This window comes from Chaetodon auriga, chromosome 4 (assembly GCF_051107435.1).
Source record: "Chaetodon auriga isolate fChaAug3 chromosome 4, fChaAug3.hap1, whole genome shotgun sequence".
In the NCBI taxonomy this organism is placed as follows: Eukaryota; Metazoa; Chordata; class Actinopteri; order Chaetodontiformes; family Chaetodontidae; genus Chaetodon; species Chaetodon auriga.
The window spans coordinates 11,433,294-11,459,503 of NC_135077.1; the positions used below are offsets into that span (position 1 = coordinate 11,433,294).

At 41.0% G+C, this 26,210-nt stretch overlaps 1 protein-coding gene across 2 annotated transcripts in view; it reads left to right on the plus strand.

Annotated features, from left to right (window-relative positions):
* ctnna2 (catenin (cadherin-associated protein), alpha 2) overlaps positions 1–26,210 on the plus strand; it is a 320,502-nt gene that overhangs the window by 207,921 nt on the left and 86,371 nt on the right. The window lies entirely within an intron of this gene.

Consider the following 26,210-nt stretch of genomic DNA (forward strand, 5'->3'; position numbering starts at 1 on the left):
TCACCAAAGGGAAAGAAAGAAAAACTGTCCTTCAGATGATCTGGAAATCTTGAAGTTGGAATCATCTCTACCTCGCCTTTGCTATATTCCCTCTTAGCTGTAATGGATGACTACACCATCAGCTAATGACTTGGTGCACTATAATGACTTGACACAGCGAACAGGAGATAAGAGTATCCAGACCATCAGTTTTAAGACTTTAAGAGCTTTGGCTCCATGCTTTGGAGTTAAGGTCAGCACAAGTGTGAGTGAAAGCGTGCGTCTGTGTATGTGTGGGTGAAACGCACATGCCCACTAACACACTCACATGAACACAGTCATGCAGACACAGCCATATAACAGATTGATGGTTGATAAGGATATGGATTTTTTATTTTTTTTTAAATGAATAACCTTGAGTTCCCTTTTTCTTCTTTTCGCATAAATCACACACTTCCAGTTTAGGATTTATGTTCTCATGTACCTCATCATCTTTCATATCAAATAATAAATGAAGATGTCATAAAATTATCCAGGATCTTTGTCACCTTCAGCAAGTGGTTATGCCTTTGTTTGTGAAATGGAAAGAAAGGCTGTTTTTTATTACTGCTAAGCAGCTTTCACCGCAAAGTTTTGTTGATGCATTTGAGAGTTGCATCATTTTCTGACTGATCACGTGACTTTTGTGATTTAAGAATATTTCACTGCTCATTATTTTGCACTTGGTGAACAATCAAGTAGGATGTTCAAAGATGAATTAAATCAGCAAGAACCCAATCCCTCACTGGCTTCCCATCTGACCACTGCTTTACCTGTTGTAGGAAAGAGACATTTTGACAGGCAATTATAGGTCAGAGGTTTCAGTTTGTGAAAATGTTGGTCTAAACTTACAGTTGATCTGAATACTTTATTGACCCAATGGGATTTTGTCAGGTGTTCAACCAAGCATTCAAAGTTTAAATGGAATTCCAAATTCTAAAGCATCAGTTTATGTTCTTTCCTCATTATGTGATCATTTTGTTTGATAGTCTTGGGTAGTTTTTGATAATTCAATATTTAGAGGTGGTGGTGTATTGTCAGCAGACTGAATTGATTTGAAGGATCAAGTAAGACTCAAAACTATCAGCATCTATGATTGCAGGCCCATTATTTAAATCATTTACTGAATCAGAGGATGTCTGACTGTGTAAGCCCAACAAAACAAGGCAGATGATGACTAATTGGCTCGCTGCAGAGATAATGTTGATGGGCAGCTGGGAAAGGATTGTGGTGGGGGTCTGCGCAGGCACTTACACCATGGAGTGGCTGTCAGTGGTGTGGTGATAAAACAGCAAGAGATGATTCTGCATCTGCAGTTGAGTGCGACCTCCAGCAGATGGAGGTTTCTCTCAGTTTGAAAGGGTCACAAGTGGACAGGGAGTTAACACTGAGCTCATTCATTTTAGTTTTATTGCTTATTTTCCATGTCCTCTGGTGCTTTAGATGAAATAATCCCATTATATAATGAGCAACTGAGGATGAACTGAGGAACAGAAGAAATGTAATCATGATCTTATCTCAGATATACATCAACTGAATCAAATTGTGAAGACAGTAACCCGGTGACGGCTCGTGTTAGTATACATCCTGGCTTTCCAACATAATATGCGATAAATAGATCTCACCTTCCTATAATTTTGAACTGCAACTGGGGTAAACAAAACTGGAAAAACAATACCATCTTAACCTTCACTGGAGCGTGTGACAGGTGGAACATGGCTGTCGCTATGGGTTACAACTCCTTGAAGCATCTTTTTATGTGATGCAGACTTTGCTTCAGTAAGCACTGTCAACTGCTTAAACAGAAAAATCAATATAGCACCATCTTCATGATTTGCCCATGTTTGAGGCTTTAAAGACAGGTGAAAGTTTGGGTTGATGTACAGAGAGAGGATTTTAAGAGCAAGATGGATGGCAATGCTGGAAAAGCTGTGACATCTTGCTCATCATGAAGTGAACATGAGGATCTGTATATACTGCTGTATGCATGGGGGAAAAAAATGAAGAATCTGTCTGAAAAGGGTAAAATGGGTACAGAGAGCGTGTATCATCATTGGTAGGAAATAAACTGTGTGTGCCAATAAATCTGGGGGCGGCTTCTGGAAGCAGCGTGATCTTAAATCGCTTCTAGTTTTATGTTTCTCTCCCAACACAAAAATAATGTTCTGCACTGTGTAAATTTGGCAGCTGTGATAAAACATGTTTTAAGCCTGCCACAACATGTTTAAAACTTTAACTAAATGTTTGTGCTGAGACAGCCTTGAGCTGTTTTTGCCTCTTCACCGTCTTCCATGCTGTGTTTTCACATTGAATTGCAACAGCGTCGCTTTCAGTGTTGGTTTGATGAAAAACATGGCCATTCAAAGTGAGGCTGTAACCCTGTCGAATCTGGAAAATTCCAGTGAAGCAATGGACGCTGGCCTTTGCATTGAGTCCATATTAGTACTGTGTATGGCTGAGTTGTCCTGTGTTTTCTATATTGTAATTTTCTGACCTATTCTAAATCACACAGGCTTTTTACACTCACAGTGCACTTTTACCCTGTTAGTCAGAGTGCATAATAGTGGGGGGCGGAAATGAGAAAATTATCAGTGTTTTTTGGTTTTCCTATAACCTACAAATTACTTGTTAACTCTCCTTTACATCCATTATTATCTAGTAATAAATAAGATTCTGTAAGCTAGGCTCTTTTGTTTTTGTCTCCCATTTTCAGTGATCACGTGTCCTGTGGAGCCTTTTGCTTGTTCTCATTCTTCGCTCAAGGCTAGATTATTTGCTGGTACATGTTGTTTTCCATACCACAGCTGTACTAAGCTGCTTGGTTTACTTGTGGCCTAACTGTTGAACATGCTGTCCTTCTCTGCCATTGATGTGGACTTTTTTATTTGTTGCCCTGCTCTCTGTAAGCTCTGCACAGACTAGTGTTCAAACATTGCAGGTGGGCGGCTGCACCTGAGATGCTGAAAAGTCAAAGTCAAAAGTCGAAGTGAACTTTATTGTCAGCCAAACAATGCAACAGGTGGTTACAGAGGATTGAAATTACGTTTCTCCATACATATAATGTGCAAGTAATATATAACACGCAACATATAACATAACAGTGCAAACAGACAACAGCACTGGACACAGCGTATACAGACATACAATACACATATGATTTATATAAAATATTCACAGTGTGCCAGAGTGTAGTCAAATGGTATGAGGTTTGTTATTGAGGTGCAATAATAAAAGATGCAATATAGAAAGTGCAAGTGCAGAAGCAGCATGGGGATGCAAATGTAAACATGTATGATATTGTGCATATAAGGAGCATAGTGCAAACAACAAATGACATGTCAAACATAAAACACACATCGCTATCGAGAGCTGGAGTGGCCGCTGCCGGACAGGGCGCTGCCATCTTGAAATCCTTATCCACGTGTGACACTGATAATCACTCGTGTTCTAATGTCAGGTTAAAGAGCTGCAGTACCACCTGACCCTGTCCTTACTGAGTTAGAGCAAAAAGATTTTCTATTTGAATTTTATTTGACTTCTATCTGTTGTTGTAATTGACAGATAAGGACTGAAGAGTGTGCAGATAGACAACAGACATACAGGATCAGTACAAATATCTATTCAGACAAATGAGAGGGGGCAGGTCAAATTCTCTACTTGTCAGTCAGACCAAGAAAGCACGTTAGTAGACAAAGTGCCAAGGTAGAGAGATATATATATATATATATATATATATATATATATATATATATATATATAGAGAGAGAGAGAGAGAGAGAGAGAGAGAGAGAGAGAGAGAGAGAGAGAGAGAGAAATAGAGGAATGAGGGCTCTGTTTAATGCTGTTGACCTTGTTCTGCTTTCTGCTGCTGAACTACAGCAACAGCTGGACATAGTAGAAAAGTGTTGTCAGACGAGAATACCCCAAGATGTCAGGAGAACAAATACCAATTCAACATAAATAATCATATCACTGAACATAGCATGAATTATACCTACCTTGGTATGGTCATAACAGTATCACGAGTTTCAACATGGCAGTAAATGCACTGAAAGTAAAAGCTCAAAGAGCTTTAAATGTAATTAGGAGGAAATGTTGGAATTTACAAATTCCAGTTAAAATCTGTCAAATTATTCGATAGTGTTGTCCAGCCCATTGCGCTGTATGGTAGTGAAGTATGGAGTCCACTCAGTCATCACAGCTATACCTGCAGCTGACAAAACATTCAGATTCTTGACAGGTAGAATTCTGTAGATATTTTTTACACAAACATGGGAGAACACCAACAAATGCTTGTGAAGCAGAATTAGGCAGATACTGATAATTAACATTCAAAAGAATTTTTTAATCACCTTAAATCCAGCCCCTCAGACACCCTCTATTCCAAAGTGCTCCAAACCCAAGAACTCTGCCCAGAAAGGAGTCCCCTATGTCAGTTGGTGAGGAGTCTGAGTGCCCCCTCTCAGACACACTCTGACCAATCTGAAAACAACACTGCTTTCCAAACGTCAAACCAAACTTACGTATTTACAACACTGAAAAGAAGAAACTAAAAGCCAAAGTAGATTGAGAATAAGAGAGTATAAATTCGCAGAATACCTCTCTACTGTCAGAGATAGAAAGCGGAGACCGATCCTGACCAAGTACAGACTCAGTGACCACAAACTGGCAATCGACAAATGAAGACACAAGAATACATGCATACATACATGATATACTGTCATACTGTATATAATCAATATATTGCATTCATCTTGATATTACTGTTATAGTTCACTGTCTAAATATTTGGACAAATTGTATTTTGATGCCTTGGCAACATTGGTTTTTAAAAATTTGGTGCCAGTAAAGCCCACTGAATTGAATAGAACAGACACATCCCTGGTGAACGACATATTTGAACTCCTTCTCTCAAGGCAAAAGGTCACTCTAAACCTAAAGGGAGCTATCCACCATTTTCTGTAGTCTTGTGGCTTCAGACTTGGTGGTGCTGCTAACGCTCATTGCGACATATTTGACTGCAAACCATCTAGTTCCATTGGAGTTCATAGTCTGCTGAAACCAACAGAACCACATCATCGACAAAAAGGAGAGATATGATTGTGAGGTCAACAAACCATACACGTTCCACTCCTAACTTTTAAATATGCAGTGTGTAGGATTTCGTGGCATACCCCTTGCCTCACCCTCCCCAACAGTGGGCGTTAAAAACACAAAGAATGCAAAAGATCTCTGTACTCTGTGGACCCCCATTCTCTGTAGATATAAAGAGCTGACGAAGGTGACGAAAACACAACTGATTATTATTATTGATTACACTAATGAAACATATCCAAAAACATTCTATTCCAATGCGTTTGCTACAGCACTTGTTCAGAATGAATTAATTAATAATAATTATGTGAATTATATTTAATTTGCTTACAAATAGAAAGAGACCGACCCATTGCCAAGGTTTGTGTGTTGGATTGTGAAAGAAGATTCGGAGAGAGCCAACAGTGGAAGCGCCTGTGTGTGTGTGTGTGTGTGTGTGTTTGTGTGTGTGTGTGTTTATGTATTTGCGTGTGTGTGTGAAGTAGAGAATTAATGTGGGTCTAAATTGCTTCCAGCTATGTCCAATGTGAGGTGTTCCCTGTTGAGAGAGAGTGTGAGAGAGACGGTGATTTTGCCATGTCACAACACAGAGCAGTCAGACTCTCAGTGTTGGACATGCTTTTATACAAAAACAAGATCAGACTTCTTCACCCGCCACCACGGCTGGTAGAATTTCACAGCTACCTGCCATAGCCAGTTTTTCATCCAGATTTGGCGGGTTGGTGTGTGTGGGTTTTCCATATACAGTATTTAATTCAATTACTTGTTTTTACATTTTTACTTGGTGTGGTTCTTTGTGTGTTTGTGTTCTGGCTCTAATGTTTTTGGCTTCAGAGACTACATAAAACAGGGCCTGTGACTAGGCTCTGTCTGCCAAAGGAACTTTGTTCTGCTGTCAGATGACACAGAAATCCCACTGGGAGCCACCAAGCCTATTTTCAAAACCCAGCTCTCTGGAGCAGCATGCCCCCACTTTTGATAGCCCTGACTACTCTGGCCTATTGCCTCATCCAGAGCCAAACAAGCCTCTACATCCTTCATGTGTCCACTGGCCTCTCTCATGTTGGGATGAAGCAGAGCAGAATACAGCAAACAGAGGAGCCTCTGATGCAAAAGGCTGAAACACTTGTAAATTTTGACTAAAAATTACTTGTGCTTTTATCACCATTGTCCTTATTGCAAGGTAAGGTAAGAACCCTTGAACTCTGAGCATAAGTGTAAAGAACAGATGGGCCTTGTAATACAAGAAAGGTCTTTGTGTTTCACATCTAAAATATTAAATCCTACATCTTGAACCTTGAAATGAAATTATTTGAACTGTGTTGCCCACAAATAAAACTTAATAGCAGTGCACTTGCAGTAATTATGTACGTGAAACACTGTGTTTGCTTTCCTTCAAGCAAGTTACTTTTTGAAAGAGATGCAGCCTCTTATATTGCACACAAGCCTGCACCACATTTTCAATCAGCAGTAATAGCATGGTCACCTGTGGCTCAGGAGGCAGAGCAGAATGTCGACTAATCAGATGGACACTGTTTTGCTCTCCAGCCTTCCTAGTCTGCATATTGAAGTGCCCATTTTTGTGTGCATGAAATGGGTGAGCATGGAATCATTGTGGAGAGCTTTGGATTGAAAGGGCTCCCGCTCCTGATAGGAATAGGTTGAATGAATAGGTTGACCCTTGCATTGTCTGCCATCAGCATATGAATGTGTATGAATGGGTGAATGCTGATATGTATAATAAAGTGCTATGGGTGGTCAGCAGACTGAAAAAATGTGACGTAATTGCAGTCTATTTACAGTTCATTCGCCATAAAAGGGCCTTTTGGTTTTGACAGGCTTCTGATTTTCATGTGAATGCACTGTGCATTCACATGTGCAATGCATTGTCACTTTTTCTGTGATAAATTCATACAGTTATCACCATGCAGAAAATGTTTGAGGAGAGGCTACATTTCCCAGTAGTTAATGCTGCTTATATCAAGAGTTATGATGTTAAGAGAACATGCCTGGTGATGCCAAGAACCTCCCTGCTGCTCATTTAGTGTCAGTGCCACAGGTGGTGGCATACTCTTGAGCTCTCTTTCTCCTTTACTGATGCCTCACCTTGATTGTAATAATTACTTGCACAATGTCTGAAAAATAGGATGACACTGAAATTTTTTCCATACTCTGCTGGGGGTGACCCACCTCTCCTTAATATGTCTTTTGACTTTCACGACACATTCATCATTTCACACATCAGACTGTGCTAAGAACAAACACACAGAATATATACCACTGCAATTTAAATGACAGACTACAGTACAAAGCACAGCTCATTGTTCTAACCAAACAAAAGAAAATGGTTAATGGTAACTAAGTCATATCTCGCAATATGACGTAGCATCTCATCTCATCAACTGATTATTAGACAACTCCTAAGTTGTAATAACACACAAGATGCATTTTTGACATTTGACAAAACAATCCCATGATGACTTCAACTAATTTCACTTAGTCCTTGGTTTGATGAATTGGTAGATGTCATGCTGTAATTAAGATGGAAGTGCTGCACAAGCAGTTCAGATCTTAAGACCTATCAATTTAAAAAGCATTCAGCAAACTACCAGTTCCAGATCCCAATCACCAGCAGCATTTTGACCAATTGATAAATGTCAAAAACCTGAATATCTCAGTCATATTCACATGACACTGGAATAGAACAGAGCCATTGTTAATATTGTTAGTAACACCTTCATGTTTCCTACTATGACAAAGTCAAAAAGTGTCGAGTAAAATCTTGTAAACCATTTTTGACATTGTGACATTTATTCTGGTCGCGTAGAACTGCCTTGAATTTGTAGCAGTTAATTATGAAAATATATGAGCTAATAAGGGGAGTTAAATAGAAAAAGGCTTCTTGGCAAACTAGCCTTCACCGCCATAGATATCCTGCTCAGCTGAGATATTTCTCTCGTTTTTTCTTGTCAGAAGTTAACCCTTGATGTAGGATGTTAAGATTTGATGGAAAGTACCATTGTAACATTTCAATTGAATTCACTGCTTTGCCACTAGAGTCAAAAACTATGTGTGCGAAGGTCACCAGCAAATTCTCATGTCGCCTTGACTTTTATGAATTGCAACTCTTGTATACACAATATTTATAAATTAGATCCATCAACAAATACTCTGAGAAACTCCTGAATGCCTCCTTTGTTCATACGCACAAGCACATTTGATGTCCTCAGTTTTTTTTCTTTTTTTTTTTTTCCAAAGCCTGAGGTTTGGGTACCCTTCTGTACCAGTAAGATGTTATTCCTCCCAGCTTGTCTAGCAAACTAGCAAAGCAGTGTAAACACAGACCCAAGTGTGGCCAAAGAGAAGCCACTCAAAGAGATCAAAAATGCTGTCAGTATTGTTTCAGAATAAACTACACTCATGTTGATCTCAGCGAAGGAATACGTAGCCATAATGTTACGCCCGGTGTAACAACATGGCCTATTCATCTGTTCTCAGTGGCTTTTAGATGACAGTGTATTTCGGTGTCACAGACGCATGTGTTAGATCAGGCTCTGGCTACACAGGCAATATTTTGTATTTTATTTTATTTTATTTTTGATAAATTAACCTCTGTTTTTCTTCTTCACTCCATGGGAAGTGTTGATAGTAATAGAAAACCTATAATAACGCCAGCTTTATCCTTTAATGCCAGCTTTGCTTTGTCCCAGGCAGGATAGGAAGCAACCAGGGTCACCTTTGAAGAAGACTCTATTTTATTCAGTAGTTAGGTTAACTTCTATAGCACTTACAAATTACACTGAGATCCACTTAGTGGATAAACACTGTAATCTGGCACTCAAGTATGTGAGTGTGCTTGTGTATGTGTGGCTGGGAGCATGTGTGTGCATATGCTTGCATGGTACTTCAGTGTTAATTTACTTGGATTTCTTGCCAATACAGATGATATACAGACCTCATTCTTTACTCTATTCCCAGTACATAGATATATAGATACAAATAATATAGATTAAACATTCAGAAACCTTTGAGCAAACACGAGTGTGACCTCAAATTTATCACAACAATGATGGTATCGCAAAGTCCTTATCATTGCAGAGTGTGACAAAATGGTGGCAGTGACGAAACCAGTATACCATCCACCCCTACTTCAGCAAGTGGAAACCAATACAGGGCTATGTTAGGTCCTGGCTAACTCTGGCCTGTGGGCTGTATTCATTCTAGGTAGTATGTAATGTAGCTGTCTCCCAGATCAGTTTGGCATGTCTGTACACAGTAACAGAATGGCACAGAGACTGCAATAACATAGTAGATGTCTAGCTTTTAGGGCTTGTGAATGATTTATTACTAAAGTTATTTTAAGTCTATTACAAATGTAGAACACCTGTATTTTTGTCACTTCCTCACTATCTTTCTCTACCTCAGGGATGCACACAAATATCTTGCAGGCCCAGAATTCAGTACAACAAGGGATGTCCTTTGTGTTCACCACAGACTGTATAAAAGAGGTGGATGTAGAAGTCTATGAGAAAATTACCCCTCTCCTAACTTGAGTTATTACCTCAGTAAACATTCACTTTATGAGTTTATGGTCTCAGTCATTAATTCCAAGTCTTCTTCAATATAGCATGATGTACATTTTTTAAATGATGGTCCCATTTAGGAATGTCAGTTTCAGTTAACTTTGCTTTCAGTATCCCCACACCAATTAACCGGTAACTGGTTAATTTTGAGCAGCACACTTGACTTCATCTCCTAGTCAGGGTTTCATTAGATCGGTCAGATTAAAATCTATGCTGGTCCACGTGTCCTGGAAGATTTCAGTGTCCCACGCTAATGGGAGTTTATGAACCCTATTTTCCCATGTTTTTGTGTTACTAAATGGAGACAAGCACTGAACAAGGATGGTGCAGCCACATAGCAGGGTGCAACCTAATCCCCCTGTGTACCTGCACACTGTTAATATATGAAAGTGCTTGCTTTTGCCACTGACTACTGCTCCAACAATCATCACCAGCTCTGGTTTAGTCAAAATCCTTAACTCTCCGAACTGGGAGAGGAGTGAGAGAGACAGCAGAGAAGCAGCAGGGGAATTATTTTTACTTGACATTATGGCTGGAGGGACTTACATATGTTGGACAGTTGAACAGTTCAATATCAGTGCAGTGTTTCCCACAGGATTTTAGGAGACTGTGGTGGGAGGGTCTCTGACCCTCGGGGTTGGGTGTGTGTGTACGTTTTCAAGCCTGATGTATCTCTTTAGGGCATTTTGAGACCACTGAATGTAATATAAATTGCTGTATATGAACATAACAGGTTGGTATCATCCTTAAGAACATACAAGAGAGAGAGAGAGAGAGAGAGAGCGAGAGCGAGAGAGAGAGAGAGAGAGTGCAAGAGAGGTGGCATGTCCTCTTAATCTTCAGAAACGCTCTGATTCAGACTGTTTTCTCCCCGTTTTTTTTTTTTTTTACACTTATATCTTTACAAATACAGCAGTAAGAGACCGACTTTCCCTTTTTGTTTTTTCGGCATCAGCCTTGCGATGGGCCCCCTCATAACCGTGGGCCCGGGGCAGCCGCACCCTCTGCCCCCCCGCCGGCTCCGCTACAGCTTTTAAGCCATAACCTCACCCCTCTTCACCGATGGCTGTGGCAGAGTCACTGACTCAGTGCTGTCGGATCCCTCTTTTCTTTTTCTTTCTCGCCGACGAGAGATATTAAATAATTAATTTCATGTTAATTTTTATAAACGGGTAGAGAGAGAGCACAAACGACAGAGGGATGAGAGAGAGAAATAGCGGGAGAGGGAGAAATAGCGGACAAGTAGCTAGCTACCGGGAAATCAGCACCAGGGAAGTTGACTGGTGCAATGAGATCAGCAACATGGCCGACACTGCTCCGTTATCGAACTTGATACCTGCCACTTTTATTATTAGTAGTTTACGCTTCTGCGTCGCGTCAACGCCGTACCTACGCCGTCGACGCAGACCCCTACGCGGACCCTACGCCGTAGCCTGACGCGCACCTCCAAAAAATCCTGACGTGAACGTCGAGGACTGTGATTGGTCCGTTCAGAACGTAATTTTCGGTTCAGTCGCAGCCCTATGGTCGCAGCACAACAACACCGCCATTTTCAAAGTTTCTGTGGTGAGAGCTACAAGAAAAACTGGACCAAGCCGAAGAAAGAATTATCAAGGAGGTACGCAAGTACGACCACCTCTACAATTCCTCTTCGCGGCAGCAAGAGCCCCGCGAAACCATACAAAGACACAGCAACACCCCCCTAGCGGCTTGGAGGTGAATTGCGGAGCAACGCGTTCCCTCGACGCAGAACTATGAATGCTCAGTAACGGCGTAGGGTGTACGCCGTAGGTACGCCGTCGCCGCGACGCAGAAGCGTAAACCAAGCACTCACACAATCTTGAAATGCCGTCCCGGCCTGCTGTCATGTATGGATCATCGACTGTATGGATGCGGTGTCGCCGGATCGCGCCAAATGCAGCAGACAGTAGGACCGTCTATGAACGCGACCTGTTGGCGCGTGCGTGTGTGTTCACGCGCGCGCTCTCGCTCGCGGGCTATAGAGTAGAGTAGGCTACAGCTGTGTAATCGGCTGACTGACGGATCTGGTTATTATTATTATTTTTTAGGTGGGGAGGAGGGTGGAAAGCGGGGGGTGGGGTGGGGACGAGACTGTGGCGGGCCCAAACGAGACTGTGGAGGGCCGCCACAGTCTCTTTAATTGGTGGGAAACACTGCAGTGTGTTTAGTCACAGTAGTTTGAGATGGCATGATGCACTTAGGCTCGAGGTCCCGAACTAGCTCATGCATCACACTGTGTGTCTGTGTGCAAATGAACATAGAGACCGCCATGCGTAACCAGTCAAAAATATTCTCTGTGGTTAACTGATTAAAAGTTAACTGTTGACACCCTATTTAGAGTGAAAAAGATGTTAAAGTGTTGTATTGTTCAAGGCGTGGCTACCTTGTGATTGACAAGGTGCTACCATGGCAACCTGTCAATCAGGATAGAGGCATAGCAATGCGTATCCTCCCTCGCATCCACTCACTCAAATATGATCACTTCTCCAAAAAAACAAGACGGCAATGGCCAAAATTCCAAACTCAATAGTGGCTATGTCCACTTCTGTTTTACAGTCTATGGTGATTACAGAGGGAATCCTCCCAACACCTTCTTACAGTAACTTAAAGGGGTAGTTAAAGTTGTTCTTTATTAATCCCCATGGGGTCCTCATCTTCAGTTCTTAGGCTAGTGCCCGGGTCAAGGGGAAGGAAACAATTACTCCTGTCACTGAACAATTATTTCTAATGGTGTGTGATGAAACGAGGCTGCCTGCAGGAAACCTTCGTGAGCAAGGGGAGGACATCCTAACTCACCCACTGGGCCATTGTGCCACAGTGCAAAAGATGTTTAGGGGGATGTTTTGTCTTTTAGCTTTTCATTTACAGATCACAGTATAGTAAAAAAAAAAAAAAAAAAACCTCAATGTTGCATTCAAGGTCATGTGGTACCAGTTGCTGTGCTGTACATATATCATGCAGATTGTATAACTGGTAAGCTGGAACTGGGCTTTGGAATGTACATTACATTGCAGTGCCTGCAGGGTATTTCAGGAGTGTGTGTCATCCTTGTTGGCTGCTGGTGTTTGTTTACATATGGAGTGATTACACCAGTGCTGTTTCTTGGTACACTGTAGATATTTGACAGAAAATGTGTAATATACAAATGTACAACCGGGACAGACTGACAAAGGATGAGTAACATTACTATTAGAATGTTAGGGAACAAGGGTGGACAATAGTAAACATAAGGTAGTTTGAGGATGGATGTTTCTTGAAGTAACTGAAACTCCATACTAACAATTAAATTGTAGACATTTTTTTCCACAAAGAATACATATATTAAATTGTGTATTTTTTTTCAGCTGTCAAACACCTACATATACCTATAAATACACCCTTTCTCCTTATGTACCATACAGTTAACATTATACACATATAAAACAGAAAATTCTCATTCAAAGTGGTGAACATACTTTTCACTATGAATTTATCTCCACAATATTTAATTAGCCTAAAGGATTTGAAAACTGTGCACTGCAAATTAAAAGGTGCTTATATTCTCCTCAACATCCTGGGGCTGTGAGGGGAAATGCCACCTGTTAACGTCCCTCATTCACTGAAACCATCACATGAAACTGAACGCCTTGTTTAGCTCCACTGGCAACCAAGATAAGTCATTTGTACAAATGAATCCATGCAAGCTAGCATTATCTACCCTCCTCCAGGCTGATCCATATCATGGCATACTGTAAACTGACCACATGCACAATGTACAGATAACTAGATCCCAATCAGTATGGCAGATTCCTGTGACTATACATGATGACGCATCTCTAAGCCCTACACAGCAGAAGGGAAAAATCCAGTTGTGATCACATCATAAGGCCACTGGATTCAAAACTGCACCCTTGATTAAAACACAGAGCACTGTCTCTGGTAGCAGACAAAGGCAGCTAAATCCTCTAACGAGAAACAATTCTCAGCCTCGCTTCCTCTTTGCCATCGTTGTGTGTGTGTATTTTGCTTAGCGTCTGACCACTAAAAATGTTTTTGCATGATTTACTCTCTCCACCCCAGTAATTTCAAACCCAGAAATCTAGAGCCCAATCAAAATCACCCTTTGTCACGTACTTGTTGACAAACTGCAGGACTCCTGCATTGGGTGTGTTGCTTTTGTAAAATTATACATAAAGAGCCATCAGTTCAGAGCAATCATTTTAATCTTCAGCTACTGCATGCCATCATGCTTGCCTTGATAAAATACATTTGTTTGGTTTTTTTGGGGGTTTTTTTTGGGGGGGGGGCGTTTTGCGAAATTGCCTGCTATCTGAGTATGGGTATAAAATCACCCCCACAAGTGGCCAGATGTTTGTGGTGTGTAATGTGCACTGACTGCATTGTTTAGGTGTTGCAGGTATTGCTTTATACTTTCAGTCTTTTTAGCCCGAGTGACAAAGCACTGGCTACAGTAACTGCTGGCATCACTCCATTTTAGTTGCTAACAACAGGGGCTAGGAATCAATATTATTCATCATGTCATTCTTCTATCAGCTACTGTCTGGTGCAGCTGCCCACCTGCACCAGAGCCTTGTCTACCAGATGGGCCATGCATAATTAAGACGATAACCCTCAGCAGAGACCTGACCCTGTCACAGCATTGAAAATAAGGCTGGCCAGCCCAGGGGCATGCTTCACCCTCCTTGTGATGCCCACAATTTCCTACTATGCCGCTATCCAAACTGTTATTGCCAGGCGGAGCACACAGTAATATTAAAATGGTCAAGGTTTTACAAACATGTCACTGAATTTTCATAATGCATGTCCTTCTGGCTCTATTTAGTTATTATATTTTGGATAATTTTTATTTCTTTAGTTTACCGAATAGAAAAGTACACATTGCTTTATACATCACCTATGAGTTATGTTCTTTTGACTCTTGATGCTGTTGTTATCGGTTCCATTATTTCTGGCTTTTGCTTGGACAACGCTAATTTTACAGATTTTTATACAGCAGATTTATACAGAGGACACCTATATAAAATACTGACCATGTCCTAGACAACACCTCAAATTTCCACTTGAAAAATTACCCCAGACAGTTCTCAACAAAAAGAAAAAAAAAAGCATTTCAAGCTTCACAAAAGCAGCATTGTTGCAGACTTATTGTTGGCGAGTGCATAGCAAGGAATCAAGGTCATTCATTTATTGTTTTTCAATACAGGGTAGCACAGTGAAAGTGCAGTCTTTCAGGCCACCAACAGTGCAATAGCTTGATCCAGGATGTTGTGATAGAGCCAGGTATCTGTAAGATGTGGGCACAACAGTCTCTGATTTCCCATTGGTCATCAGCCTGAGTAGCATTCCATCCAATCCATTTTTGTGCGACCGGATATTAGCCAGGTGTTGGCTAGGTTGTGGAGCAGTCTTCGGTCCAAGCCCGGTTAGCTTTGCTCTTATCTCTTTCCTCTCTTCCTGGGATGGTCATACGACCCACAGTGGCACAGACTGGTCTGGCTTGGTGGTTGGAAGATGCTCGGGGCAGTGATTGTCTCAGTGATTAAATGCCTATGTTCATTTAATTTTGTCCACACATTGCAAATGCTTTGCACTTTGACAACAGGTTGCATTTATAGCACACTAAGTTTTTATTTCATATAGCTCTTTGAATATGGGCTTCAGCAAATTAACAGCAATTCAACTGTGCATTGAACACATGATTCAAATATGGAGATGCTCTCTGTGGAAGCACTTCAAAGGTCTTTATGGAGCAGAACTGATGATGAATGTCTCTAGTGAATGCCGGTAACTATGGCAGATCTTTTGCTATGTCCTGTTTGCCATGTGGCGTATGGAAATTTTGCTGCACCAGGCATCCCTTTTAATAGGCCAAGAGTTGCCAAACACACATAAATTAGGGTCTGTCGTATGTAAATAAGGGCCTGGTGCAGCATGTCCTTGTTTCCACAGCTGAATCAATTTATCAGTCTGTGATCAAATCAGTGCTCATTTCAATGCTGTGTGACGGTTTAATAAATCAGACGTAGAAAGGTTCATATGTCTCTCCTCATGCTTAAATCCGTGCCGTTTCCAAGACTGATTGATAAATGACGGCCAATATTTTCAAGGGTGACGTCTACATGTCATTTCCTGAAAATACTGGTTGGATCCCAACAGCTGTGACCGTTGTAGGAATACATTTTAGAAGTCAGCTTAAGGAGGAGAATAGATGTCCTTTGAAAAGACATCAATCCCCAAACACCCACCATGACAGTAAGTCCTATCCCCTGATCCGTCCTCACGCAGTGCACTTACATCATGTCCAGATATTCTGTGGCTTTACTGTTCCTTAGTCGTCGTAACTAATAGCAGCAACAGCTCTGTTAGTGGCTTGAGCTGCTGTGTGGCTGGACTGACAAAGCCCACATGAAAGGACAGTGGGAGACATAATCATTTCACCAGTTCAGCCAGCTCCAGCGGTCTTTGAAGTTGTTGCACCCTGGATCATTACAGCAAGGGAGCATACTGTTGTCAAGCTCTGTACAGTACATCTATGTTTTTTGTGTACACAGCGGCAGACTCTACGGTGGGCTCAGTCACAATAGGCATGAGGTACACCACTGTTATCATGCTATCATTAGCATGTTTTTATTTGATCCGCTGCTGGCTACATTTTGCTGTCAGACTTGAGGCCATTTTTTTTCTTTTCCCAAACCACCCTAATCCCTGATTAGTGCTACCTACACACAGCAACCCACCCGGAAGAGCAGCTTGAGTCATCATTATCCTGGTTTACAAAAACACACATAATATTCTTTATAGCCCTTGCTATCCCTGACAACCACCACCTTCACAATGATAGCAAAGGGCTGCAAGCTCTGTAGAACTTGTTCACTGGTGACATGTTTTGTTTAATTTGGATCATTTCACTTTTTGCGAGCCTGTGCAGCGAACTATTTGAAAGCACTGTGTGTCAGAGTCTAGATAACTGGTCTTTCACATCTCCCACCTTCCACATTACATGTAATTTTTGAGAGGCAGTGTGTGAAAGATGAAATGGTACCAAAATGTGTTGGCGTCAGTGAACTACTTGTTTTCTTGTCAGTCATTTCAAGTTTTTGGGAGCTACCTCGCTGACTTGTAATCCTGTGCTCTACACTGTCTAGTTAAGAGGTCACAGAATGAGGGGTAGTTTTGACAGAAGCGAACAATGAGTGGAAAGAGACCATCAGGCGAGCAGGGATGGAGTCTGAGGCAAGTTTGAAGGTGGAGAATGTCTAGACACAGCAAGTCAGCCTGTTCCCTTGTTTTTCTGCCTCAACTCATTTTTAGCATTCACATTTTGTTGCTTAAATTCTTTCAAGAAGTTTGTTTTTCTGTCTCCTCACGATGACATTGCATAAAATGTACCTTTGACATGTTGTGATTAAACTGTACAGCACACCAGAATAGCCCAAATTTGACTCTTTTCCTTATGCTGCATGAACACTTGTGGAGGTATTTCGCTGGGTTGGTGTGATACAGAATGTTTGTAGGTTGGGAATACTAGTATCCTATCCTTAAGTAATACAGCATGACATCTGACATGTATTAAATCTACATTGTATTGTCATGACAGCCATGGCCAATAACAGCACTAGTTATATAGCATATTGATGAGACATCATGAGGACATAAATAGTTGAAGTTGTCTGATATGGATATCCATTTAACTGAAAAGCACTTGAGAATTGGACCCTCACAGTTAACACTGATGCCTATTATGCATCCGCTGTCGACTGCACGGAAATCCCATAATTCGTAACGTGTCATTGTTTGGTCTGATCCACTACAGAGGGGTGGAGAGTGATGCAATGCAGGAAAGAGAAAATGATGATGAAATGTGATTATGTCTGTGGGTATTAAGAACAGGTCTTTGAATTGGATTGACCTACAGTCGTTCCTGCTTCAAATGTTCTAGCTGATCTGTAGCATTTGATTTGTACTGAAGCTTCACTCTTTTCAAAAACAGCGTCAAGTATCTGCAGACAGCCACGTCATGTTTGTGTATGCATGTCTGTGTGATAAATTGACTTTTTTTTTTGCTCTGCAGTGAAACAAAAGTACATCAGTGACACTCAAACCTTATTCTCACCCCATTGACTCACTTTTTTTCCTCCTTACCACAGTTGTGCTCTCACAGATATCACACCACTCTCTTATTTTCTCACCCTCTCTAACCTATTCTCAGCCTCTCCCTCCTTCGCTTCTCTTCTCTCCTGCTGCCCTTCCTTCAGTCCCTCCCTCGCAAACTACTTGCTATTCAGTTCAGGGAGGCTGCAGGCAGCATTGCTCTAGCTCCCCATACTGCTGCTGCAGGACTAGACATTTTTATCCCCTGCTCTCTCTCTCTCTTTCTGTCTGATAACCAGACATTTCCCCTCACTCCTTTTCTTATTCTCCTGAAACTATGCACCTAAAACCTTGGCTTTCCGCCCAACACAGTTAATATTTAACCCTCTTCCCTCTCTTCATGCTGCTATTCTTAAACCCCTGCATCGCTGCGTTACGCACTATCGCATGTAACTACGTATCCTGGTGTTTTTGGGAAATGCATGTGAGAATCAGTAAATCAACCAGACCACAATTACCAAAGCTGATTTTCATCGTTTTGATCTTCCTTTGATGTTTAGGGATAGCATTCAAACCATTTTAACTCTCTTGATGACTTGAATGTGTTATCAGGAAAGGGGTGTTTTCAAGTAGGCCAGCCTGTTTTTTTTACACACCGTGCAAGAGCTCAGTATCTTCACATGTTGGGTACATTTTCCAGGGGAGTCTTGAGTATTATGTGGGCTTCAGAGCCCTCAAACACCCTCGTTACATTCCACTGCTACCTCTCCGAGTTTGTTAGCTCAGTCACTGACTATTTTTCGGACTGTTTTGGTACCTTACTCCTACTGTAAAAACAGAAATATGGAGGTTGACAACAACTTAATGCCATTTTACTGACTCTGACTGAGGGAGATGTATAATAAAAGTCTTTATGATGTCTGTAACCTGCCTCTATGTGAAAGGACTGTAGAATGTCTCAATTTTCTAGAATTAGCTTCTCTCTGACAATTCAACACCTTGGCTGAGGTTATGGAAGATTAATCCATCACAGTGTTTGGCATTACTACTTCTCGTCCATGCAATAACAGTCAATGTGGGGGCCACCAAAGCTATATTTCTGTATTATTCCAGGTAAAAAGTTAAAATTGTGAATATGAACATGCTCTGATTATGTCTGGCAATCAAACAAAGGGCACAGTGAAAAGAAAGACGAGCAACTGAATGCCCTTTGCTTCACGTCTGTCTTTGTTTCTGTTCAGTCTGTTGTCAGTTCCTGCCACTGCCTATGTCTCTGCTGCAGTTTGTGTTTCGTGCGTGCTCTCTGCCCTCGATGTTTCTCTTCATTTATGTCCAGTTAGATTTTTATTTGTGCACTTGTTAAAATAATCACTGTTATGTAAAAAGCTATCTTGTCCAGTTTGTATGAAGCCATCAGTAAGTATCTAAAAAAAGCTCCATTGGGTAATTTAGACTTGCTCCAACCCCCAGCCAAAGTCTTATGATAACAGTATGTTAACATATGACTCATATTTATGACTCAGCAGCTATGGATCTTTTTTGTGTGTCCTCATTTTTATTATTATTAGCATTATTATATGCAGAATGTTCGTAGTTCGATTCTGGCTGCAGACCCTTACTGCAGGTTGTCCTCATTGGTTGTGTCCCATCAGTAACTACTGTCACCAAAATAAAAATGATTTACATAAAGTATGTGCATGTATGGAAACAATCTGGTCTCATCAGCTGCTGCTTTTAGCCTACACCAAAACTTTGTAAAAAATATTATACTGTATGCACAAGTCAGTTTATTCTTCAGTTATAATTTTTATGACTCAGGATTTTGTTTTTGTGTTGCATCAATCTACCAATTAACCATGTATCCATGCACATAGGGTGTTAATCCTTCATTCTGTGTTTACCCCATCCTAAACAAACTGCTCATTTCTGACTTATGATGTGCTTGATGATAAGCCAGATGCTTCCTCTCATCCACAGCCTGCTTGACCACAGATGCTAATAGCCAGTGACAGGCCCACAGTCTAAACATGAGCCGGTGTAATGAGAGGAGTAAGCAAACAGCATCAGCCATTAAACATAAGAGAGCTTGTGCCAGAAGGCACTCCGGCTCCTCCTCAGGCGGTGTCGTTCTCGGCTGCATTAACTCTAACTTACAGGAGACTGCCAGGCTCAGACAGCACTGTTACAGATACTATGGGCGACCATGTGAGAGGAGACAAGACGTGAAGCCCTGGTATAAGCAGCACATGGGGGGGTTGGGAGTGTACTGGCTGTCCTGAGGCGCTACACAGGAGCTCTGGATCCTTATTCTTTCTCCCCTTGCAGAATTTTAATAGGTTTGAGAAGTGGATATGTGTGTGTGTGTGTGTGTGTGCATAGCTATCAATAAATGAGTCAACATTTTTCATTGCTAATAAATGATAGAAGACTAATTTAGTATTTGTTGTTGCACTGTATGTATTCTGTCAGTTAGAAGATTAAAAGCAAGAGAAAATAGACTTACATAAATCATTAATCATTGATTTAACAACTATTTAATCCATATGTTTTGTTGTATCAGTTTGGAAAACAAAGCAATTATTTTTTGAGCTTGAACTGAAAATTTTGTTTCTACTTTGTTCGGGAAGAAGTAGCTTCGATAAGCATTTTGTGGGACCGTCCTCAAAATTGTAACTGATGTGTACAATTTGTGAAACATGAAGGATAATGAGTTGCATGTGGTGCACCAGGAGTCCCAAGGACGAGGATTGAGAGCCACTGCCTTAGGTCATTATCACCTTCATTAAACCTCATTAAAAAAAGAACGTCTGGTGTTCAGACCTATATGCATGTCTTCGAAGACTTGACACAAACAGCATGAAGCTCATGTATTAATCAGTGCCTACAACACATGACAGAAGAGACTAACATTTAATTCCCTCTCCATTTGAGTTTTATTTCCCTGTAAACAGCTGCACGAAAACAACAACTTCATTTGAGACAGTCACAAAAATAGCTGAAGCATGTAAAGCCCTGGGAGGCAAGGTGTACAAAGAATGTGTTCCGTCAATGTCAGCCAAAATCTTGTGTACTGTGCAATGCTGCTCACCCCTCTGCAGCGCCTAGCCACAGCATAACACGAATAAAGGTCAAGCTATGTCTGCAACCCGGCTACGTACTTTCTTGCAAGACCAGTTTTGGTGTCGTGGGAGGGGAAGGTACAAAAAAAATGAAATAAAAAAAAAACACATGTATGCATGGTTTTCCTGCTGCTGGTCCAGTTTTCTACCTCATTCTAAAGACATTTATGGTGAATTGGTGACTCATTTTCTATACGTTTGAATGTGAGTGAATGTCAGCATGCATGGGTTATAATGGCTTTAATGGGATTATGATATGGCATCTATTTCTGTACTGTGCTGCTCTGTCATCTCATTTATGAAAAAAAGAAAAGAAAAAGAAATCAAATCTGAACCACTCATCTGAAAGTATTTTTTTCCAGCCGTAGGCATCGCAGCGTGTTTTCTTTTTCAGTATCTTGTAATCAAACTAACTGATAGCCACCGCTGCACCTCTTTAAGTTCCACTTAATGAGAACAAGTCAAATTGGCCCATCTATGGCATTACAGCTGAGGGAGCACAACTTATCTTAATGAGGATCTAGCTACCCATTATCTGCTGGTAACCCGACCAACATGTTAGCACCATTATCAACCCCCACCCCGGGCTCGCACATACACAAACACTTTCTCACCCTCTCGTTATCAGCTTGCCTTCCCCTTTAAGCCTGCTGCAGACAGTATAACCACATTGGACAGTAATTGTACCACTCGCTCCTGCCTAATTGAATTGACAAGGAGCCGGAATTGATGTCATTTAACACATTGATCTTGGGAGACAATGAGACAGAATGCCTCATGACCCCCCCCACCACCACCACCACCCACCTGTCTTCTATTTTCTTCTCTCTGATTCATCCGGCCATTTCTTTGATTTGCCATGTTATTGCCTATGAATTACCAGATTCATTACTCACTTCTTTCACCATCCATCGGTTTCAGCTTTCCCTTGCCATTGTAATTTTTTATTGCATTTGTTTCAAGGGAGGTACAGAGAGAGACGTGTTGATTAAAAAAAAACAAAGCAGAATTTAGTTCCAATTAATTAGTGAATGCTGTCACCTTTTCTTTTGACTGCATCACAGAAATATTGATCGCCTGCATTTTCATTAAGTCTGTTGATTCCTTTCTGGCCACAAATAAAAGCTGTGGACATTTATTCACACAGAGCTCAAAAATAGCAGAAAAATAAACCGTCAACATTCTGGATGAAGGACTCAATGACTATCAGGTAAAATACACTGTTTCCCAGCCAAAGTAAAAAAGAAACTTACATTTGAGCCCTAGCTCTTACTTTACAGTTCAAAACAACTGGAAAATGGAAAACCAACATACCTGAAATCAAATGCTACATTCTTATGACACTACTTTATGTCTTATTCCACCATTACAGGGTCTGAGGTGAGAAATGCAGTGAAGCAGTATGCACTGTGGCACCTCACTGAATTACACGACTTTAGGAGGGCCTCAGAGAGCGAACGCACTCCGAGCCCGCAGCCGTTGCACCAGCGTGCGCCGTACACCAGCCGTCTCCTGAGTCGGCAGCAACAACTGCGCTGCGACTGCTTCCATTACCCCACACGCTAGATGCTTATTTTCAGTTACCCTCCTCTATCTTCCTCTCCCCAACGGAGAATGAATGAGTGCACACCAGGGGGTGGAAAATAATGGATGGGGACAGTTGGGAACATTGTCTGCAAAACACCACAGGAACTTGTGTTTAACCAAAAAAAAACTGAACATGCACATTCCATTATGTGGCAGTCCAAAACCAAACAATCAAACAATCAATGTTGCTGTATGGGAGACAATTGAATCAACAGCCAACTGTGTTGTCAAGCTTTTAACGGCTGCGAATTGTAGAGCACGATGCCTCACATACACATGGCGCACCTGGATGGGAATGGAGGGAAGTGAAATAGTTTTAAACACAGTAGACGCATGAATACACTGATGTGACTCGGTTCCATCTCTGTCACTTTGTTTTTCACGCACGTGCACGCACATATCAAATACCACAGTTTTGACCGACTTGGGTTGACACATTGACTAACCTATGATTCATCAATGTGGACTGCCTTCTATCTAAAGTTTGTGATGGGGGAATCATGCATAGTGTTTTTAATTGGGAGTTTTATATTTTGCCGGAAAACCAATATGAGCAATACATTTTTCACTGCATGTTGAAGGAGTTTTGACGTATCATATCAAGCAGAAGAGTAATTACAGTAAAAAGGGAGGCATATTTTTAGAAATGGTAGTCTTGTAGACTAGTCTTGTAGACTAGACTGTAATTGTCAAAAGACTTGTGCATTAAAGATGCAAGATTGCATGCAGAGCTGTAGCATGCATAAGAAACAATTCCCACCAATAAGTAATGCTTAGCTGTCAATAGGAGCTCAAAATACCAGGTGCTGGGTTTTGTCCCTTTAGACTGACATCAGTGTGCTGTTTTAATCTCCTTAATACAGATTAAAGAGTTCAGAGTTTTGAGAAATGAAACAGCTGGGATTTCTGATTCCAGAAAATGAAAAAAAAAAAAAAAAAAAAAAAAAAAAAGCTCACACACCGGTTGTGTTCATCTGTGTGCCTGTTCATGACGTGAATCATGAGATGAGTTGTTTGTGTCATGAGAGTCTGACCATTTTCGCTTTCTCTAAGTTCAGTTAAGGTTGTCTGTTCTACATAAAATCATGAATATGTCAGAAGTGGCCTCAGAACGGTTCCAGTTAAGCCCCATTTTATTTTTGGCGGTCAGTATCTTTAATCCTGTGCATCCCTCTGGTGCCTTAATGACACATTAGGCTCTTTAGGCGGCACAATGACTAATGTTGTCATGTCCTCTGTTTTGGCATAGAAGAGCTTGTCTGTGCATGGACGTCAAAGTGGGAGTGCTTGTATGAGTGTGTGGTGCATAATGGAAGGCAACTGAATGTAGTCTTCATTTCCCCTCCTCCCCTAATGTCAATCAGCAGTTGGCTAAAAGCCAGCAGTTTCTGTATGTTTCAGAATACAGCTTGCAGATGAAAAACCACATGCTCACAGTGCCGTTGGCATGTTAAGGTCAGGTGGGGTTTTCTTCGCTGAATATGGAAGCAAATCTCCCACATATGCTTCACACCATGAGTGCCAGTTTTCTTCTTTTCAGTTTGGTGCATTGCTCCACAAAAAATGACTGCATCGTGTGATTGCTATTAGAAGGTGGGGGTGGGGGGGCTGCCTAACTGTAGTATGAGCTAGGAGACAAATGGCTCATTCCTAATTTTAAACATCCATATGAAAGAAAACTTGCGCTATATGAGTCTTGGCCAAGGGCAAGCCAGCAATACATTAGAGAGAAAGGGGAATCATATCTGTGCTTATGGCTACAGGCTCTTTTCATTGAGCAGCACTTTCACGTCAGTGACCTTGCAAACATGTGTATTCCCCACACACACGCTCACATTATGACACACGTCGTGCTTGGAATGCAACAAATCCAAACTGAAGAAGCTGCTGAGGATTGTGGTTGTTTGTCCTCAGGTTGACACCACCTTGAATATCAAGCCTTTTATAAGACAGTGGGTTTGGACTAGTTGCTTTTGCTTCCCCAAAATGGTGCCTGCTCTCTGATAGTTGCATCGTAACTACGCGAAAGTTCTTCGCTACAGGTCAGGTAGTCAGTCGCCAAGTAGTGAACCTGAGTTTACAGCAGCAGCCCCCGTTCTCTGCGGCTCACGCTGTGTAATAGGAGGTTTATCCATAACTATTGTCTAAACAGCATTTTTCCGACCTGGTAGTGACCATGGCTTTGAAAGTGGCGATCAGTGTTAACCTTGGGGTGAGTTTCCATTCAGTGAGGTGGGTGTTTGATGGTGTCTCATTTTGTTCTTTGTGACACATACATATATTCCACTCAATTATTAAAAGGAGAAATGGGAGTCCATGTCAGCAGCTTTTTGTTTTTCTGCGAAGGCTTATGAGGATTTTGGTGTTCGCCTTCATACTATGTTGGGCAGAATTGTCAAATGGTTGCCTGGCAACGGCACAGCTAATTCGTATGCTGGTATTGCTTTGACAGAAGATGATAGTAGTAATAGTAATAATAATAATAATAATAATAATCAGAATCAGAATAATACACTTAATTTATATTCCACATTTCATACAGGAGGTGTACCTTGAAGTGCTTTACAATGAAGGGAAAAAACAAGAGAATAAATAAAAACAGGCAAATTAAAACAATGCAATGAAAAGGAATGGGAATGGTTCACTAACAATAGAATATGTGAAAGATAGAGATGAAACAAAGTAAGGCATAAGAAGAGTGACATCTGTAAAAGATAAGAATAATAAAAAAAAGCAAGCAAGCCGTTAGTTAAAGGCAACGGTTAATAGAAAAAGCATTTTCTGCTGTGGTTTAAACAGTCAGTTTACAAAGCTTGCATTTCTTCTAGCCTTGGGGAGGGAATTCATAGTTTCAGCAGGTGGTTTTCTTATTTGTACGATAGTTTATATGTAAAAACTGGCAGCAGAGGATCTAAGAGGCCACGAAGGATCCTAAAATGACAAAGAAGTAGTCAAGCCATGCTTTTTTTATTGTGTCAGTTGTGAAAATAGGACAGAGCAATTAGTCTGAATCATTACTTAAAGACCTGCAGTTTGAAATGTGGTGGCATTTGACTTCAGCGTGTACCTAAGAGAGGGTTAGCAGCATAGCACTATTTGTAGCACATTTTTAGCTGTTTCCCAATTCTCCACTTCTTTCCAATACTGATATTGTTATTGTTGTAAAAAGCAAAGGGTTTGATCCCAAAACAATGCCATATACTAATTATTACCTATTAATACTTCCCTAAACAACCATTACCATATATAGTAATCAACACATCCCAAATTTCTCATTCTGTAAACGACCAGCCAGTTTACTGCAGCCATCCACATCTCTGTCCTCTAACAGTAGCAGAGACTATAATACCCCGAGTCTTTGCAGAGAGATTAGAGAACAACCTTTATCACACTGTGGCAACCTAAATGTTATGCAAATGTTTAATAAATTAGTGTCAATGCTTTACATTTATCTTTGTAACAGTCAGCCTCCATTCACATACAGTACATTCAGAACAACACCATTAAGATTTCACCACTTTCCTCTGCCTGATACACACATGTCTGCATTTCTCTGGGAGGACCAGGGTACAGGATCATTTATATGTGTCCTGGAGCAGAAATTATTCACTCCAAGACACTGACAGCATCTTTCTAACCTTCAGGCCAAGCTTCCATCCCAAGTTTGATAGTAAAAGTGGAAATCTTATAACTGGAG